At 36.8% G+C, this 20,228-nt stretch overlaps 1 protein-coding gene across 1 annotated transcript in view; it reads left to right on the forward strand.

The window, feature by feature from the left end:
* Window positions 1–13,700: 13,700 nt before the first annotated feature.
* The window catches only part of pea15 (proliferation and apoptosis adaptor protein 15), a 65,587-nt gene continuing 59,059 nt past the window's right edge, over window positions 13,701–20,228 (forward strand). Inside the window, exon 1 of the mRNA XM_030161761.1 lies at window positions 13,701–14,073. The gene's annotated coding sequence lies outside the window, so the exon portion shown is untranslated. The remainder of the gene's footprint in view (window positions 14,074–20,228) is intronic.

Here is a 20,228-nt window from a genome sequence, read left to right on the forward strand (position 1 = left end):
GATGCAAAAAAAAAAAAAAAATCATATTCATACATTCATAAATACATTCACATAGACGTAGTGTTTGCATTTTCTCTGCAGAAATTGCAGAAATAGACCATGCTCATAAACACTGTTAAATATAAATGAGTGTTCAGCCAGTCTTGCAGCTCTAGAGGCTGTTCTTACACACTTTTAGTTAAATCCCAATATAAGCAAATGCTTCAGTCACTGCTGTGCTTAGGCGTGTACATTGCATCCAAATCTAAAGAGAGCACAAACAACAACATGATCCTAAAATCAGAAAAGCACTCAGAGAGCACAGACCTCTGCCAAAGCAGATTAGCCCCCCCCCCCATCACCACCAAAATTTTATAATTTGTTCCTTGTACCAATATCAACATTTCCTGAAAATTTCATCCGAATCTGTCCATAACTTTTTGAGTTATCTTGCTAACAGATAAACAAACAACATGCCGTTATCTGCAAATCAATGAAAAATTTTTCTAATACAATCTTAAAAGTCTGTAATAATTCTTGCTTTTGTTCTTGCATATGCAGCTGAATTCACTGGAATAAATCAGGCACATACTAATTATAATTTGATTAAGTATTGTGTAAAAAGGTAAACAGTGTTTTTAGTGAGACCAGTGCATCAATCTGTCAGGGTAGAAAAGTTTTGTAAGAAGAATGGAAGCTCTGAAAATTTGACAAGCTGAGAGACTCCTTTCAAAAAATGTTGATTTATTAGAGATGTTCAGTGTAAGTCTATGGGACTTGTAAACTCTGATTCAAATCAAACAAGCCACCCACTTTGAAACAGATTCAAGGCCGGTTCACTTCTGGTGTGAATATAACCGGCCTCGAGCCGAAACAAACCATGTGTTGGCAAGTATGTCATGGTCAGTGATGTCCTCGGAGTTGAGGAGAGTGTTAAAATGCTCAAACTATCTATTTAAGATCTGGTTGGTATCCTTATGAAGGACGACTCCATCTTACTGGTGTTATAGTTTTCCTCTGTGGACCATCGATGGATTTGATGGCATCGTAAAATCTGTGGGTGTTGTTGGTGTCAGCCTGTAGTTGAATCTCACTGGCTTTCCTGATCCACCAGTCATTTCCATAGCTCTGAGTCGGCACTGGACTTCGACTCTGACGGTTGTGAGTTGAGTCTTTAATGTGGTGGACTGTGGATTGGCTAGGTGGGCAGTATGAGCTTTGTGTTTTGAGTGGAGGAGGTTATGGATGTCTGGGGTACTGTCTACAAACCAGTCTTGCGCCTGGCTTTCTCTGCTCCCAGGTGGATGGCAGACCTCGGGATGCTCCAGCAAACATTGATGTCAGTGTCTGAGAGGGTGTCAGGGACTACAGACAGGTTGGCAGCAATCTGTGCCCTAAGCTGGTCTATGGAGTCTATGAGTTTTTTGTTCGGTGGTGTTTTCTACAGCTGGGGACAAATTTCCAACTGGAGTTTGGCTCTGATCATCCGATGGTCAGTCCAGCAGTCAGCTCCAAGCATGGCTCTGGATATTAGCATCCCCTTCCTGTCCCTACTACGGGAGATGATATAGTCAAGGAGGTGCCAATGTTTGGGGCGAGGATGTTGCCAGGAGGTCTTGAACTTGTCCTTAGGCTGGAACAGAGTGTTGGTGATGACCAACTGTTATTCAGAGCAGAGTGTTAGGAGGTGGAGACCATTATCATTAGCCTTACCAACACTGTACTGACCTAGGGTTCCCGCCCACAGCCCACTGTCTGAGCCCAACCTTGCGTTGAAATCCCAGAGGAGAATGAGCTTGTCAGGGAGGTATTATATCTATGGCCAAATTTAGGGAAGCATAGAATGTTTCTTTTTTCACGACTGTTTTTTTTTTTTTTTTAAGAATCATTGTTTTACTAATTTTCTTGTATTTCTGATATTTCTTGTGTGTGTACATTTGGTGTTGTACTGCCATTGGAATCTCAATTTCTTGAGGGCTCTGCCCAAAGGATTAATAAATCTAATCTAATCTAAACATAGAGTCTTAAATATGTAACTGACAACTGTAAATTCCAATCACTGTTCAATGCAGTCTCTATTGCTCTATTCAGAGAAGCACCACAGCTACTCCCATATCTTTGAAATTTTGGCTTCAAAGATCCATCATTATATTTAGTCTTCATTTGCCTTGAGAGGACAGCGCTGTAGAGGGAAGTTGTGTATTCTCAAATTCTGGAATTTCTCCCATATTTCTGGCTCCCGCAGATTTAATGCTTTTAACCTTTAACTGACTTTAACTTCAGGCACCCAGTACTCTTCCAATAAACTTAACAGCAGAGCGATTGTTTTCTACTTTTATTGGAAGCAGACAAGCCACAAGACAACTATGGTCCTAGAGCAGTGTTTTTCAACCTTGGGGTCAGGACCCCATGTGTGGTCGCCTGGAATTCAAATGGAAATTTCTTGTAATTGATAAAAAAATATATATAAAAATGTACTAATAAAAAATATATGGTGAGTTGAGAGACACAATCATAATCCATAAAAGACATGACAAACTGTGAAGCTGTAACTGAAGCACTGTGGTTCTGTTTATCTTTCAAATGTTCATTGTGGTCGGTTTCAGATGCTGCAGCTCTTTCATAATTCATAGTTTGAGTTCTTGTTTGTTCAGTATTAATTGTCAGCCTTGTAAATACAAGCTGGACTGACTCTACATATCCTGACCAAGGAAAATAAAATCCTCACTCTGTGCAGTAATCTACTCCTGGCTTTTCTGCATCTGTCCATAATAATATATATTATATAGCCTACATGTCATCTAAAATTAATGGTTACTTGCAACATAGTATAGCAAACTATTACATGATCAAAAATAAATTAATTTTAGCAAAAAGAATTTGTCCTTTTTGAATGTCTGGGGTCGCCAGAAATTTGTGATGTTAAAATGGGGTCATGAGCCACAACAGGTTGGGAACCACTGTCCTAGAGTAAATGAATATTGTTTCTATTCTTTCATTTGAAAAAGGAGCTGAAAGATGCTTTGATGAAAATATTTCATTGCTCAAGATCAATCTCTGCTGACTTACATTGTGATGCTAGACTATAACGGTTGTCCAACGTTTCAGGTTTTGTGTCTAAATGACTATAAGGAGGTTTATAAGCACCGATTGGCACCAATTTCAACGCATCCACTATCTACAAAACTGAATGTCTCTTTCTCTGCTTAATTTCTATTACATTTAAATGGAATATGTAACAAACATTCCAACACAACTGTATGCAAAGCGAGGAAAATGTTGCATTTAATGTATGTATGTATCTTTGTTTAGGCGGGACAGTGCACATAAATGAACACATTTATACATTCCATTTTAGTATAAACAAAGATATCTGGCTCTCATTCTTTCACTGCAGCATTTATAATTATGAGATGGACAATGTCCCATTTGTTTCTTTGGATGGGGATTTTAAATATTAATAATGATAAATAATAAACATATCAAACCATTGACAGCAAATTCGATGATGCATTTTGTCTTTCAGAGTATATGCTGCGTCTGTGGATTTTTTCATTCACTTATCAAAAAGTTCATTCACTATTTAGCCATGGCTACTATTATAAAAGAAAGGGAAGAAAGATGCTAAGCAATCCTGATAATGAATGTAATTACTAATAATCATTTTAACAAAACCGAATATTGAAAATCTCACACTTTGTCATGTGGTTGGATAAATGATGCTTGCTCAGTTTATGTGTACATGTTATGCTGTCATCTTATTTTTGTCAATTAATACATTGTGCAGATTGCTCACAGGATCATCCTATAAAAGAAACATGAAGTTTGTATGAGTACTTGTTCTTTTACAAAATCAGATGTGATGTAGTTGTATGTTCAGTGCTGCAAAGAACAGTCCACCTCAAGTCACCACAACCAGATTTAACAGTGCTTTCAACCCACAGGTGTGATAACACATGATGTCTGGCACATCATTTCAACATTAAATGAAGAAATAATGTTGCAGCTTGCCTCCACCACTTTATTTTAGGAAACTGTCACATCATGTTGCCAAGCAACAGTAAACAAAGCCAGACGGCATGAAAAGCAAAAGGGCAAAAAGGACTGTTGCAAAAAAAAAAAAAAAAAATCAATCATCAGTGGTCAAAAAGTAAGTACTGCAAAAAAAAAAATACAACAGATAGAAACAAGTCCAAGGCACTCGGACACACAAAAAATAATAATAAATTTCCTTTATTATAAGTACAACCAAATTCTTCATCGGGGCATTCAATGTCAAAACCTCAATGCATCATGGGCATCATAAGCATGTTGATCATGTGACAACTGCCTTTAAGTATGGCTGAAAACAACATACAACAACAACTTACCATCACCAGCATAATGATCCAGATTTATGTAAATTTGCTCATGGTGTTATTTTTCATTCTGGGAGATAATGGTCAAAAGATGCCTCAAATAAGTTTGTGCACCAAATATTGACTGATAGTATAATTTTTATAAAAATGTTTACTGCGCCCTGATCTTCAACTTTCAAAGAAAAACCATTCAATAGTGCTACATCATGACCCTATATGTGAATGCGGTAATTCATTCATTCATTATCTGTACCTGCTTTATCCTCACTAGGGTCCCAGGGGTCGCTGGAGCCTATCCCAGCTACTTTATGGGCGAAGGCGGGGTACACCCTGGACATGTCACCAGTTCATCACAGGGCTGACATATAGAGACAAACAATCACTCTCACATTCACACCTATGGGCAATTTAGATTAACTGATTAACCTATCAGTGCATGTCTTTGAATGGTGGGAGGAAGCTGGAGTGCCGAGAGAAAACCCATGCAGACACAGGGAGAACATGCAAACTCTTACACAGAAAGGTCTCACCCCATCTACTGGTGTTGGAATCGAACCCAGGACCTTGCTGTGAGGCCCACCGTGTCGTCCTTGTATGTGGTGAATTAAATTGAAATCAGTTGGGTTTTGACTGTGACACATTTTTTTTTAACTGCAGATCATATTAATAAATGGTAATGTTTGGAAGTTGTTTTTTTCCCTTACACTGATCTTTGACTTAAAATTGTTGTAATGTAATTATCTGTGGCCACTGTAATGAGAACCTCACACACACTAAAATCTGGAAGGTATCAACAAACTGAAAAAGATGGTAAAATATAACTAGCACTCAGCAGCAGTGGTTATGTTATGGATGCAATATATGAAATTAATAGAGAGCAAATACTCTGCACAATGGTTTAATGAGATTTTATAATAGAAATAAAGTATATCACATTTTGTTCTGGTACTGGCTACTCTACACTTATCATAACTAGATGAAATCCTTTAACCCCTGATGTGTCTCTGGTGAGTATTCTGTATGTATGATTTATTTTGAATATTCATAAAAAATTCAACTGCTCGCTCAATAGGAAAATTTTCAAAACGTACTGAGAAAATAGACTTTGTGCTTTCCATAGACATCTGAGCATGCTCAGTGCACCTGTGTAATGGGGGGCAAAACACAAAGCAGTGACTTAGACCGACTTGTTATAAAATAGACAGTTTGGACTGTTTTTTTAAATACTGTTTTTCTTTTTGTGTTTTGTTTTTACCCCTTGGTCAACTCCTGGCTGAAGAAGTATTGTAGTCATTTTATTGTCTGTCTATCAGTCCGTCTGTCCATCAGTCTGTCTGTCCTTTCAACAACGTAACCGCATTATCTATCGAGATATCTGCACCAAATTTATACCGTGGATGCATCTTGGCATGGAGCAGAAGCCTATTGAAAAAAGGTCACCTATAGAGCCTATAGGACACTAACTTACAACACAATCTGACACTATATTTGGTCGAGGGGTATTAAAAGTGCTCAGCAAGTTATGTTTACTGTTGTTTGCAGTGTTGTCATGACTTTCCTTTTATTTTTTTTACTGTGTTTTTGCTGAGTTTTGACTGTGTAACTGTTTTTCAGAGTTCAACCAAGTGCCAAAAACCAGCTGGACTGATTTAGAAAAAAAGAGCCTCAAAACAAAAACTACTGGGTCAAAATTCAAATACTTGCTGTTGTTCAGTGTGTTGTAGTTCACAGTTCATGTTCAACATCCTAAATCTCTTACTGATATATTCTGAGTGTCTTATTTAGTAAAAATCTGTAAAACTTCAAATCCTCTCTTTGTCTTTTTCTGTTATTCCACCCTGTTTTGACCCTAAAACACACAGTAAAACAAAACCACTGAAGAAAAGGAACACAAACAGATACCCACAGCAGCTTTTGAAACTGTCACAAATTCCCAGCAGCACTTTTCACTGGAATAATCTGTCAGGGGTGAAAGGGTTAACCTTGATAAATTGCGATACTAGCATTCCATAAAGAGCAGCAAACCCAAATTAAAGCTGAGGCTGTTTGCTGTCATCTGTTCCACATATATTTATTCATAACACAGTTTATAGACCTAATGATGGCACTGCATTAAAACACGAGTCATCACGATTCATCCAGATGGAGGCATGAATGACTGAACCAAATGTAATTGAAATCCATCTCATAATTGTTTTTCTTCTCACAATAATCATTAACTTGATGGTTAATTGTATCAACACAAAATGTTGCAGATTCCTAATTAAAGAAATCATCAGTATGACACTCTGTAGGTTTGAGATGACAAAGAAAGAAAACCTTAGTATCAAAATGAAATGTGTGAGCTGGTATTTATCAGGATGAGACCATGTTCACAAAACCCTGCACGTGCTAATCTACATATGGCTCCTCTTGCAGCCGGGGGGTAATCAACTGAGTCATCTCTGACAATGTCACCCACTGAGAGCTTTACATGAGCTTCTGACATGCGAAGTATGACTTGGGTGATTTGTGTCATCTGTTACCTTTAAATAACACTACAAAGACATAATAACTGTTAGAACTTACAATAGGGTATTTTATCTGCAGATACATAATCTGTACCACAGCAAAAAGGAGGAAACAGAATACTTTGCATCCTCCTTTGATTCTTATATGGAGGGAAGTGTGGGTTCTTGTGTCACTGTTAGCCCAAACACCATTTTCTTCTGCTCCAATGCAAATAACCATGATAATTTGCATACATTAGTGACAATACGCCCTTTGTTTCAGGGAAACTAGTGTGTGAGGACTCCACATAGATGGTCACAGGTACTGTACAGGACATTCAGCCCCTCTTAACCCATAAAGACCCAAACAATAACCAATGATCAAAACCATCTACTGATGTAAGATGTTTAATACTTGTTAAATCACTAATCCTATCAATACATGTAAATAATTGGTGTAAAATATAGTTTGTCATTTGTTCACGGTCATCAGATATGACCCATTTGGATGTTCAGAAGCTCTGTAGTTACCATGGAAACACTGTCATCTTCTACAACATTGATTCCCCAGTAAAGCCCATGGAGTTGGATAAATGACAGTGGATGGACACACTTGTTTTAGGTTTACTTAACAATTTATTTTACAGAAAAAGTCACTTTTTCTTCAGGTTTCGCTGTTTCTGATATAATAACCCTCAACTTTACTCTGAGCCTTAATGAACATCTACATGATCAGTCAATTAAATACAGGAAAATACATGATTTTCACTGAAAAAAAAGAACATACAGAGGATAATATTGTAATAAATGTTAAATCACATAAAAAAGGTTAAAAAGAGAGAAAAATTTATTTGGGAACTACCACGAAAGTAGCTCTTGGTCTTTATGGATTAAACAGCTGAAAACAATGATTGTACGAGCATTTTAGGTTAGATGCTGACTACATTGTATGATCAATTGTGTTTTGTTAGAGTAACACAATTATATTGAATATATTTTTTTTGCCAATTTTTTAAAATTGTATGAGAAGTACCTCATGGTTTAACTCAACTTCTTTAACACAAGATCAGAAATGTGGTTCTTGACCCAAACTTCAAAAAATATATATTTTTTTACACAATGAATCCACATATCATAGTGTTTTATGTCTTTAAAGCTGCAGTGCATTATAGTTTTTATTGTCACTGGTCAAAAGCCTCATGATTACCTTTCAGTATATTGTAATTGATCTGAGAGGACATGAGACTTCTGACATCGACTGGCTGATGAAAATCTTCCCCTGACACAGATTTTGTCTCATCACCGGCTTTACTGGTTTATTCCATCCCCTCCTCTTGGTTCTCAAGTTGTAGCTCCTTGACTCCTTGTCTCGACTCCTTGACCGTCCCGCTAGAGGTGGGAGTGGAGGAGTCAAGGACTAAACCCAACCAGAGAGGAGCCCAGGATGAGATAAGTGCTGTTATTTTCGACGACTGTCAAGTATGACGTGTGTTAGAGCTGCATCTTCTGTCTGTTATTGTGTTAGAATATACCACTGTGGTTTATTAACCCTGCCAGACTGTTCATGTAAATTTATGATTACCTTTTAATGCATTTCACAGTGTGATATAATGTGTCAGTAGGGATGTACGTTTTTTTCATTTAACACACACATTTAATTTATATAATCCAGATGTGTGTCATGCGTCTCTTACACATCGGCAAAATCAGCAATCCATGTGGGTATTTTAAGGAATTGAAACATCCCTCAAGATGCAGGATTGAGATTGAATGCTAGGTAAAAGAAAAGATGTAAACAATGAAGATCAAGCTTATTTTGTTTATTTTGGTTTAATTTTTGTGAAATACAGCAATCATTTGAATTTAAAAATCAGTATTACATCCAAAAAATTAAGACAATAATAATAATAATATGAATGAAATGCACAAAATAAATGTGCAGGCCAATAAAAAAGGCTCCACTGCACATTTTGGATCTCTGTTTAGGAAAGGCAGGTCTTATTATTACATTATCATGGTCCAGAAGTGAAAAATCCAGCCTGGTACTTGTCTTGTCATGTTTTCTGAATTAGTATATTTTCGTGATTAACAGGTAACTCTAAATATGTGTATTTATCTTGTATAGTAGTAGTAGTAGTAATAGTATAAGTATGCCATGGATTATTTGTGCCCATGTGCATGTAGAATATGTCTGTGCATCCCTGTTTTTGTGTCGACTTCATTAGTCCACGGGCCAAGACCAGATATTTGGGATATTGGTACCACCCAAGGGGGCAGGTTCTAGTGATGCATTTTGAAATGGCCTATATCTATAGATAATATTTTGCTATGATAGCCATTCCAGAGTAGCAGCTTAGTCATTGCTATCAGCAATTGAATAAACCCACTGTAAGGGACAAAATCAGAGGTCTTAAAACGTCATTTGAATGTATGGAATGTTAATACCAACACAGATTCACCACATTCATGGCCAGTTCTTTGTTATTATCAAAGATCTGAGTTATATATAAACCAAAATAAACAGTTTAGACAGTAGATAAGTGCATACTGCAGCATGACACATATAGCTGTCTCATTGATGAATAGTTTCTCCTCTAAGCTAAGTTTAATTAAGGTTGAAGTAAGTGAAGTAAAGCGGTAAAGTGAATGTAAGAGAAAGTCCTTAAGGTTAGGAGAAAATGTAAAATGTATATAATAGTTTAGCAGTTTCATTCTGAGCATAATTAACCCATAAAGACCCAAATATACGCATGTGACCAAAAGCATCTACTAATCTGAACTGTTTAATCCTGACTGATCCATTAATTCTATCAATACATGTAAATAATTGGTGTAAAATACAGTTATTCATCTTTTCATGGTCATCAGATATGACGCATTTGGATGTTCAGAGGCTCCGTAGTTACCATGGAAACACCTTCATCTTCTACAACATTGATTCCCCAGTAAAACCCATGGAGTTGGACCGATGACAGTGGATGGAGACACTGGGTTTATGTTCAGTTAATGAGAGATTCGACAGAAAAAGTCACTATTTCTCAAGTTCCATGATGATGAAAGTGCATGATTCATAAAATAGGGAGATAAATATTTATTATTAATAATATTTTCTGGAAAGGGGGTGGAATTAAATAAGTTGCACTTCTTCCCACCCCTTTTCAGGCATGTAAATGAAACTATTATGCTGTTCTTCTAAGACTGTTATAATTGTTGATATTTGTATCATTATTATGTTTTGCTTGTTGCATATATGTTAAATTTCATTGCATGTTCGGAATAAAACACTAAATCAAGTCAAAATAAATGAAGACTGGTGCTAAAAGTACAGAAGTCACATTTTTGGACAATTCAACTCTGTATGAAGAGAATTTATCATCACTTCACTTATTTCAATCTTAACTATGTCTTGACTAAGTTTTAAATAAACATTAATATTTACTTGCCTCGGGTGCAGTGCTCGAATGGAATGAAAACACGCATACTATTTTCTGAAAGAAACAATCAGTTGTAACATCTTCCTATAAAATCTAAAAAGTAGAAGCATAATGTAATGTCACAACCTTATCTTGGACCAATTCCACTTGCATTTTTACAGGAAAAGGTGGAATAATTCAGAAATACCATCATACGCCATTAAGCGTAATGATAAATTTTTGGGAAAAAAAACAGGTACCATATTATCATGACCAAGCTACTCATTTGGAAAGGCTATCATGGTTTAATACACATATATATGTCCTACTAACAAAATGGCACCACAAAGGTTTTGCCCCCTTTGGTGGTACCACTACCTGGCCTGGCCCATGGACTTACATCCCTGGGTCAAAGATCTTAAAACAAAAGTTTGATTTACATCTACTGATCCAAAAATCAGCATGAGTTAACACCAACACACAAGTCACTACTTTGTTTCAGATGAGAAATGAATGGCCTGATAGTCATGAGATGTTCAATGAAGTTGAGGAAATTTCTAGACCACAAAATAGGGCTCAGAGTGATTCAGTCTAAAAGCATGTTGCACTTTACGTCAGAGATCAGAATGAAAGCAAAATGGAAAAGTTATGGAAAGTCAGAGCAGACTGAATACTTTGTTCTGACTATACTGCCCTTTTTCTGAGCAAAACTGCATTGTTTTACATTCTTTGGAGAGTCAGAGAGCATCTAAATTACCTTCATTCAAGTTACAGTGTTTATAGGCCAACTTTTGGCCAGAAAAGACAAACTGATAAATGGTTTAACTTCATGTGAAGGATCAACACCCAGCAGCCCAGCTCCGGTCGGCTCACTGTCACTTGTAAAAGAATAGATTTGGGGGTGGAGGAGGGGTCGGTGTTTCAGATTGTGTTGTGATGGAGAGAAAGAAACAGGAGGAGGGATTTGCAGACCGGATAGCGCAGTGACATCAGCTTTGAAAAATGTGTGTGTGTGTGAGAGGGTCTGCCAGTATCTGTGAACCAGCAAAATCAGAGAAGAGGGTGGCATTAAGAGGTCTCACTTTGTTTGTATTTCTGTGGTCATTTCAGCAGTGTTGGCTACATTACATAGAAGAAACATTCTGCATGGAAGCAACATATTCAAATAGCTTTGTTGAAATGTACAGAGGACTGGAAGAATCTTAGCAACAGGTACGGACCACTGCATTTTAAAAAATGAGCTGTACGACCTGTATTTCAGAAAATGACCTGTAGAGTAATTTGCTATTTGTGCCATTTTTGATTTCCAGTATTTGCTGCATCAGTTCAATGGGGATGTTGGACGCTCTCTCTAATTTAATTTAACATCTATACAGATTGGGCAACATGGTGGTGCAGTGGCTCACAGCAAGAACATCCTGGGTTCGATTCCACCTTTCTGTGTGGAGTTTGCATGTTCACCCTGTGTCTGCGTGGGTTCTCTCGGGGTACTCCAGCTTCCTCCCACCATCCAAAGACATGCACTGATAGGTTAATCGGTTAATCTAAATTGCCCATAGGTGTGAATGTGAGAGTGGTTGTTTGTCTCTATATGTTCAGCCCTGCAATGAACTGGCGACATGTCCAGGGTGAACCCCGCCTTCCCCCACGACCCAAGTGAGGATAAAGCAGGTTCAGAAAATGAATGAATGAATGAATGAATGAATGAATGAACCTGTACAGATTCCATTTGCAGTAGTTTTCTGCGTTTTATTATTTTAGTTCAGGTCCAAAATGTGGAATCAGTAACATCTGCTGAACTGTTCATACAAGTCAACAGCAACCCAGAATCATTAACACCATGCTAAACTTTAGTGGCTTCTGTTTCATTACATGGATACAAGGCCTATTGTTATTTGTGACGTTGTATATTTACAAAAATTATCATATGACACAATGCAATACTAATCGTCTACCCAGCATTTAACAACATTGGTTCCTTCTTGAAATAACAAAGTTCATTGTTTGATTATTGAATGTTTATTTGTTGGGCTGAATCATATAAAACTTGAAAATTAAAGTTCAATCTTGTTGGTAATATTCTACGTTTACTATAAGTAAATTAGAAACTTAAGCAACTTACTTAGCAACACCTCTAGTAAAAGTAACAATAGTAGATGAATCATAGTAACAACAACAGTAATAATAATAATAATAATAATAATAATAATAATAATAATAATAAATCTGAAAGAGGCCAAATTGCGCATTCATTGCAGTCATTCATTTATTCTAGGGCTGTGCATGAATAATCATTCAGTTGGTGAAAATGTTAAGCAGAGTCAACACCGTTTTGAAGAGTGACAAATTTTTATTTTGAATGGGAAGACATTCATGTTGTACTTCACTGAGACTCAGATCTAATGTTTTGCTGTATATGTTAAGACTGAAAAATCTAAATGAAAATTAAATGGTAAGCTTATGGTTCACACCATCCATGTTTTGTCATTTTTTCATCATCTTCTTATATCTCTATTACTAATACTACTACTATTGTTGTCATTGTTGCTGTTTTGGTTGATAGCATTAATATCACAAATAAAGTTGAAGTTGCATAATTATTAAGCCTTACAAATTTAAATATAAGGTAAATAACATTATGCTTATTGTTCACCCACACCTTCATTGGTAACTTTTTTCATCTTCTTCTTGTATAATAATAATAATAATAATAATAATAATAATAATAATAATAATAATAATCATCATCATCATTCATTCATGCATTCATTCATTCATTTTCTGAACCCACTTTATCCTCACTAGGGTCACGGGGTTCGCTTGGAGCCTATCCCAGCTACACAGGGGCGAAGGCGGGGTACACCCTGGACAAGTCGCCAGTTCATCGCAGGGCAATAATAATAATAATAATAATAATAATAATAATTATTATTATTATTATTATTATTATTATTATTAGTAGTAGTAGTAGTAGTAGTAGTAGTAGTAGTAGTACAGTTATTATTGTTGTTGTTTTGGCTGTTGATGCATTAGCTTGCTTATTTTGAGTCTGAAAGATTAAAAATTAAAATGGAAGTTAAGCAGTATTAGTATTAGTAGCATTTAATGAAAATTAAATAGTGCGCTTGTGGTTCACCCACTTCTTGGTCAGCCCTTTTCTTCTTCTTCTCTGTATTATTATTATTATTATTATATTTTTGTTGTTGTTGTTTTGGTTGATGGAAACATGACTTATCGACTTGTATTGGCTTGATTATTCGACATCAAATCGTCAGTAAAATACATACAGTACTTACTGATTTCCTTTCATGGAGGTAGTGAGCTGTTGGCTGCAATAGACGATCTGTGGACGAATCAGACAGCGTGCTTAACCGTGACCGAGAGAGAGAGAGAGAGAGAGAGAGAGAGAGAGAGAGAGAGAGAGAGAGAGAGAGAGAGGGAGGAAAAGGCGTTTCCACGTTTCGGTAGCCGGTTACAGAGCACCGGACAGCAGAGCGCGCGGACGCCCGCACCGGAACCATCACGACCGTCTTTAAATCACGGCAGTTCTCTGTCTTATCACTGACAAACGCCCGTTCACACACTTCAACCCACCCGTGTTTCCTTTCACGGCCGCGTTTCCCACGCTGATGACACAAACTCCGATCCACGTCTGAGACACGCAGAGTGAACCGAACCCACCAAGGCGCCGGACGGAGTGGACTCCCTTTCCTCCCTGCAGGACGCGTGACCTCCCACAGGCCCGAACCGAATCCCCATCCAGAGGAGATTACCTTCCCGCAAACCTTCCGCATCTCTCCCCCACGGTAGCTGACTCATTTTGTTGCGCCTGAGGTGAGTCCCCGACATCTCTATCCAAAATCTATCCCCGTAGTTTTCATCCCTTTTCCGGACACCCCCCCCCCCCAAATAAATAAATAAATAAATAAATAAATAAATAAATAAATATCCACCCTTCCTCATTCATTAACGGATGTAGCTCATTCCTTACCCCTTGCATACCGTTACATGTTGGCTGTGTGTGAAAGAGAGGCTCGCCTACTTCACTGCGTGCCTGTAAAATTGAGTTTTCTGGCTTATTTACGTGTTGAAGAGCACAGCAAGTGAATAAGTTAAGTAAATGTGACGTTTATGGACCGTATGTGCATACCAGTTCTTTCTTGGTTTATACGTGAAACCTCTTCCAGATGAGATTCACTCATTCAGATATTTGTGACCTTCCTGATTATGTCATCATGTCATAAAAATAACTTGTAATCCAATATTATAAAACTTATAAATGTGTGCATTATTGGCTTGAAATGACACAGGCATGAACTGTCAAGTAGGTAAATTCCCTACCCTTAAGAGGCTTTTTAACACACCATTGATTAAACTAATTGGATTGGGTCACTGTGGCTGTGTCCATTCACATATCTAGTTTCCTTTTCATTACTTCCTAGACAGATAGTCCCATAAACCTCCTTCCTCTCAGGCCTGACATAGAGATCCTATATCACATGGCCTATTTACTGTGTTTCATCAGTCTTGACTCCGGGTTGTTTTATTGCACCTTTTTCATATTTATTATTAAAGCTCACTGCAGTTCCTTAGCTCACAAGACCCAGATCATATTATCTAGAATGTTCTGTGTTTGTAGGCTTGCACATAATTCAGTTCACTGTCAGGAGGTAAAGGAGGTGGTAATAAAGCGCCGGTGACCACCTGTGACTGTCCTGGATGAAGCTGTGTGGGTTTATGGTTGTGTACTATGTGTGTGAGCGGATGGGGAAGGGGTGGGTCTTTTATGAATGGATGTGTCTGGCCGGCCAACATTATGTCTGTGTGTGTGTCTGTGTGTGTATGTGTGTGCGCAGAAGTGGGGTAACTCTAAATACATCTATATTATCTCTGTTAATCTCATAATGGTGTCACTGGAGGTCTTTTATAATGTTTTTATTGAATATGTTGATATGATCAAACTGGGCTGTATTGAGAACAGTCTTATTTTGCTTGATTTAGTGTGAATGAGGTCTGTAAGACATGGAGAACTCATGTGATGTTTAATAAATATTGCTGTGAAGTACTGATGAGATTGTAAGGATCAACGAATGCGACTTTTTTCAAAGCTGATACTGGCTGTTTAATGGACTAGAACCAGTATACATGTACATTAGCAGTAAAAATGAAAAATCTTTGTTAGACTTTGAAGAATCAAAACTTATATGTAATGTGTTTAAGGTGATGGTCTTATCAAATGACCTACAATTCAATATTTCAATATCAGAATACTTCAAAGCGGCATATGGCTTTCATCACAATTTTTTTTTTCAGATTTGTAAAACTCCAGTGATGGCCTAATTATCACTCATCTGTTAGTCTGTATAATTTTATGTTGTAGCGATCTAGCTCATTTTCTTGCCGAATTGGTGAGAAACCTCGCTTTTGCTTCCCACAATGCACTTCGCAATAAAATTTCCAAAAAGGCTGAAGTGACGTTTTGCTTTGTTATGCAAACAAGTGGACTGTGTTTATGATGGAGTTGTGTTTGAAGTTGTTCACCATGAGGGAAGTGATTCAGGTGCGTAAACACAGAAAAACTAATGGATTGGTTATAATTAGGCTATCACTGGGGTTTTACAAATTTGAAAAAAAATTTGTGATGAAAGTCATATGCTGCTGGGGGAAATTATCAGTTTTAACTAAGACCTGGAGGGATTTTGAGTAATGAATACTGGTAAATAAACACATTTTATTGTCTCATTTTGATGTTAGTAGCACCATTGACACCAAGCACTGAATAATAAAAAAAATCATAACAAAAAAAATGAAACAAAACAGTAATTTTTGATTGATCAAGTTGCATGTGAAAACCCATATAATTAAGCCAAGCAATCTTGACACTATAACTATAAGGAAGTTAAATTTTTCCTGATCCCTTTAAAATATTTACCTTCTGTTCTCTGGAAGGTGCCACAGTTGTGAGGGATCTTTAATGCTCATCATGCTCATTATGCTCATGCTCATGCTTTTGGAGTTCCACGTCAGAGGACAGAGTAAGGCAGACACAGTATGTTTGTTAAATTGAGTTTTCTGGCTTGTTTAGGTGTTAAATTAAGTAAATGTGGCATTTACGGACATTATGAGCATGTCACTGCTTTCTTTCTCTGTGTAAAAAGTTTTCCAGATGAAATTCACTCATGCAGACATTTGTGACACTGCAAAAAAACATCCTGATTATGCCACCATGTTGCTAAAAGAGCAAGTAGTCTAATATATTTCCTTTTTTAACGATGAGTAAATTTGTACTTTTAGCTAAACATGACTCAGAGATGAACTTAACTGTGAAGTTGGTAAATTCCCCACACTTTAAGGGGGAATTTAACACCCTGTTGATTTAACAAATGTTTCAGAGAGGGCAGGATGGATGGATGGATGGATAGATTGACTGATTTATTTTATGGAAAACATGTCTATTGTCTAAATTCAAAGTGTTCTTTTTCAACCTACGGTCTTCATCAACCACATTTTCCTCAGTCTTATTGCTATCTTGTTAGATGACATCTGACGATAGTAGACGTGCATCTGATTTGACAAATGCTTGCAGGAGAATGAATGCATGCAAATATTCATTGTGATTCGATGAAAACACATTACAGATTGTCAGAGTAAAGTATCACAAATCTGACACTTGTTGGAAATGAGCTCTTTGACTTAGTTATTAACTGAGTAACTGTTGCACACAATATTTAAATCAAAGTAGCATATGCCAAAATAAATACAATATTATTTCCTCTTTGTTTTCCCAATGTAAAAAGCCTAGTATTAGCTGTTGGCCACTTGGAGCCCTGTTGTGCACATACTGAACCATCCTATTGGCTTTGTGTGTAATGAAAAGCGCTCAGCACTGGCATGGTCCATTCAACGAGCTGGCACTTAGTTACTTAGATAAATCTATGCAAGCTGTGTACTGCACACAGGCTGTTAGTCACTGTTTTCATCCATCTTGACCCCATGTGTCACATACAGCAGGCACATAATGTACAGAAATGCTTCATTGTAGTTAAGTCTTGTACAATGTGACAGCTGTCAGTCCATTTCCTGTCAGTCTGCATACCACTCATATCATCCCCGCACTTTTTACAAGATGCTGAACACTCCCACCGCAGTCAAATAGAGCTGATTCATTCTGTCCAGCTTTTTCAAGTTCCTAAAATAGTTGTAGCTTCCGTTTTAATTAACACACTGATATTTTTGGAACTGTGAGGTTCTGACTTCCTCAAAAAGTTTGTTTAACCCATAAAGACCCAAACATCCACCAGCAACCAAAACCCACTACTGATCTAAAATTTTTAATACATGTTGATCCAGTAATCTATCAATACATGTAAATAATTGGTGTAAAATACAATTTGTCATCTTTCATGATCATCGGATATGACCCATTTGGATGTTCAGAGCCACCATCATCTTCTACAACATTGATTCACCAGTAAAACCCATGGAGTTGGATCAATGACAGTGGATGGGCACACTCAATTTTACATTCAGTTAATGATATATTTTACTGAAAAAACACTTTTTCTTCAGTTTTTTCTGTTTCTGAAATAGTATCCCTCAACTTTCATGTGATCTTTTACAAACATCTACATGATCAGTAAACTCAATATAGGAAAATGCATGATTTTTGCTGGAAAAATGCAAAATACAAAGGATAACATTATAATTAATGGTGATAAGTCACTTAGGAAAGGTTAAATAGAGAGGGAACTGACACAAAAGTAGCACTGGGTCTTAAATGGAACGGTGAGATTTTAGGGACACGGGCCAAGATGGGTCCTCATTGTGTACCTTGACTCAGCCTTTTGGGAGCCGATCTCCTCTCCTCTGTGATACATATCGATCCGTCATCTCGGCCTGAGAGGAAAAAATCTGGGCAGCACAGCAGAAATGTGTTTCCTCTCTCAGGTTCACTTCCTCTGTGTGTGTGTCAGTGGTGTCGGTTGTCCTCCCTTTGCCGTCAGGGGAATGTTTGTGGTTGACTGTTTGCAGGCATTGAGTCAAACACAGTTTTCGGAAAGATCAGTGTTAAACTGTTGGAACTGGAAACAATCAAAACAAAAGATTTTTTTTTCCATTTGGAGGGGCTCAGCACTCCTCTGCAAACTTTAATGACTCCCTTGTCTGGAAGCTGTTCACTTTCACTGTCACACAGTCGAGACGATAGAGAATAGACTGAATTATATAACAGTCATCATAAAAAACGATCTCCACAAACCAGCAGCCACATTTTTAAAGGATCTGCTAAGTTAATTTGCAGGCGTTTCTGAAACCCTTAACGTCACTGGAGGTTACCTGAAATGAAAGTCTGGTGCTAAGTATAGGCAGTTCTGCAAAACAAAGCAAGAAAAAGGGAATGGAAACAGATCCAAACTGCTCTGACCAGATAAAAATAAATAAATAAAGAACTGCATTTTCTCACTTTTGGTTTGATGTTTTAAGAATTGCAAAAGTGTTTGTTCAATTTTCACAATGCAATAAATTTATAGTGTGTGAACAATAGGATTTGTAGTGTAGAAAAGCAAAGTGGATATATTATATGCATCTGCATTCATACTTTTAAGCTCCAGAGCTTTGGAAACCTGACCAAACATTTCCATTGTTGCATAATTTAACCCTAACAACAGAAAAAACTGTGCATTCTGTGCTTCATAATAAACTTACTAATTACCTTTTAAGTAAGATCACAATTCAGTATTATTTAGAGAGTGATCTATTAATATTAGGATTATTTTATTATATACTAAATAATTAAAACCCCATTTCCAAAACAGCCGGGATTCTGTGAAGAATGCAAATGAAAATAGAATGTAATGATTTGCAGATCTCTGTGATTTACTTAATTTATGATAGAACATAGAAAACATATCAATAGCAATGCATCTCCAAAAAGCTGAGAGAGTAGCTGGGAAAGTAAGTGGACCTAATAATAAACAGCTGGAGGAGCTTTTTGCATCTAGTTTAGTTCATTTGCAAAAGGTCAGTAACATGACAGGGTATCAAAAAAGCATCTCAGAGAGAGAAATAATGATGGGCAGAGGTTTACCAATTTGCAACAGCTGCTGTCATCAAATTCAAAATGACCTATTTTTTTTAATGATACATTTTCTCTTATAAATCAATTGTTATGATTTCTATGGTGAATGAAAAATGGAAAATGTAATAATGTTACAGTGTCCCACCTTTTGGAATTGTAAATTTCATAGAATCTAAAATTAATTTTACCAACAAACCAATAATTAGTATAGTCATTGTAAGCAGACATTTTTATAAAATGTATGTCTCCTATCAATGGAGTTTAACTATAGAATTTCTGCACTATTTAAAGGTCAACAGTCTCCCATTTCCACACAATAAGTTTTACGAGGAAGTGTGAGTGAGCAGTAAATTGTATACGAGGCATTATATCTTAATGTATCCTTTGACGACTGTGCACATAATTCAGACATAATTCAGTTTGAAAAAGACATATCAATAAAAGCTGTAAATGGTTAAGTCCATTAACTTTTGTTGAATGGAATAAAAGCACTTGAATCCTTTTTTTATGAAGAGTGCGCTTAAAACAAAACACAACAAATCAGGAGTGTCAAATTCATTTTAGTTCAAGGGCCACATACAGCCCAGCATGAACTCAAGCCAGACCAGAAAATACTGGAATAATAGCCTATAAATAATGTCAACTCCAAAGACTTGTCTATAATTTAGTGTGAAAAAAGTAAAATTACGTTATGAAAATGTTTGGAAATGTAAACACTGTCAGGTCATTTTACTGTTTAGCACTAAAACAAAGGGAAAAATTTGGAGTTGTCATTATTTATAGGTTATTATGATAGTATTTTATTGGTCCAACCCATTTTAGATCATATTAGTCTGAATGTGGAATTTGAACTGAAATGATCAACATCTTCAGAGTAATTTTTGCATTTCACAAATTCATCCCATGGGCTGGA

Source organism: Sphaeramia orbicularis, chromosome 18 (genome assembly GCF_902148855.1).
Source record: "Sphaeramia orbicularis chromosome 18, fSphaOr1.1, whole genome shotgun sequence".
NCBI lineage: Eukaryota > Metazoa > Chordata > Actinopteri > Kurtiformes > Apogonidae > Sphaeramia > Sphaeramia orbicularis.